The sequence below is a fragment of the Astatotilapia calliptera genome, chromosome 2 (genome assembly GCF_964374335.1).
Source record: "Astatotilapia calliptera chromosome 2, fAstCal68.1, whole genome shotgun sequence".
NCBI classification, from domain to species: domain Eukaryota; kingdom Metazoa; phylum Chordata; class Actinopteri; order Cichliformes; family Cichlidae; genus Astatotilapia; species Astatotilapia calliptera.
In genome coordinates, this window is record NC_137423.1 from 13,935,622 (window position 1) to 13,937,205 (window position 1,584).

The 1,584-nt window shown below is 39.1% G+C and overlaps 1 long non-coding RNA gene across 1 annotated transcript; it reads right to left on the bottom strand.

The window, feature by feature from the left end:
• Positions 1 to 1,018: 1,018 nt before the first annotated feature.
• On the bottom strand, positions 1,019 to 1,365 carry LOC145430481 (uncharacterized). The gene is made up of 2 exons (XR_013911053.1): positions 1,255 to 1,365; positions 1,019 to 1,119 (listed from the first exon to the last, which is right to left on the bottom strand). It is a non-coding gene; the product is annotated as an uncharacterized LOC145430481 (long non-coding RNA).
• Between the last annotated feature and the right edge of the window lie 219 nt (positions 1,366 to 1,584).

The window sequence follows — 1,584 nt, forward strand, 5'->3', positions numbered from 1 at the left end:
TCGATCGACTGTCTTGTTTTCTTCATGATGAATAAGTCTCTAGAACTAGCGGGGCTTGTGGAAACACAGACCCAACAGTCGCCAATGGGCAGAGACAAACGGCATGCCGGAATGAAGACACTGAAAGTGAATTTCAGCTGAGAGAACATCCACAGCATTACTCGCTGTGAAAAAGCCCTGACACAGTTAATGTCACATTAAAAAGAAGAAAGTGTCGCCCAACGCAGGAGACGTTCAGACTGGAATCGGCCCGGTGTCGTGCCAAAGTAGGTATCCCTGACAGAATTTGTTTCCCCTGTGCTGGGAGCACGCAGGAAGTACTGATGTTTTCATTTTGTGAAAAAGTGAAAAATTTGTATCGTTACATTACCATTCAGTTTGAGGGTTACAACAGAAAATTATATATTCATTGCTCACGGGGTATCAGATGGGATTATTTTAACAAACCATTAACATTTTAGCTGATAACTATTTTTATTCTCCTGTAACTTTACTATATAAAGAGCTAAATCCTCCAAAGTTTCAGCAGTAATGCGTCATAATAAGAAGTGTTTGTGAACTAAAAATCAGCAATCAGTGTTGGGGAGTAACGGAATACATGTACCGCCGTTACGTATTTAGAATACAAAATATGAGTAACTGTATTCCGTTACAGTTACCGTTTAAAAAGGTGGTATTCAGAATACAGTTACTTTGTTGAAATAAATGGATTACACTGCGGTACTTTCCTTTTTCATTTTGTCGCGGGTCAGGACTGTTTGGGTTTTGTTTGACAGCTACGTTCTGTCGTTCCAGGCGGCAGCGTTACGGTTGCCATGGTTACAGGGCGACGCTCTCTCTCTCTTTCTGCGACTGTGTGTTTCCTGGGTGAGTGTAAGGAAGAGGACTCCCTTACTGCATTTATTTATATTGTATTGTCTGTATAGCACTTTAGAGCACACCTTTCACTTTATTAAAAGCACCTTATCAAGCACTTTATGTAGCATTGCACTTTAAGCATGGATTTGCACACAAGAAGTTTAAATATTTATTGACTATTTATTGGGAATTTTAAAATCAGTTGGTGGCCTTGTTTCAGATCCTGCACAGCTGCTCCTCATCAAGGAATGTGGTGGTTGTCTGTCAGGAGAGAAGAATGGTGATTGAGATTGTGATTAAGGTTTACCAATAAGGAAAACTAAGGCAAATGTGTGTGTGTGAAATCTAGGGATAAAAGTGGTGCAAATAAGTGTTTGTAAGTTAATGATTACTCACCTTTCTTGCCTGTGTCCTCTTCAAGGTGTTTGGGCAAATGTTTCCCCGGGGGTCCAGACACCATTTAAAGGTTCCGGGAGAGACCATTGGTAAAGAGTGTGGTGAATCTTTTTGTGCTTGGGTTTCTGGGTTTTTATAATATTGGGTTTTGTGTAACATTAAAGTGTGAAATATTTATTAATATGTAAATGTGAAGATGTATTTATGTATTTATTTATTCTTATTGATATATTGTATACTGTGGTGGAAGGTTGGGATTTAAGAATTTACCTGAGAGTGGAATAATGGTTAAGTCTGTGACAGCTGAACATATTTAAGGCTGCCAGTTGT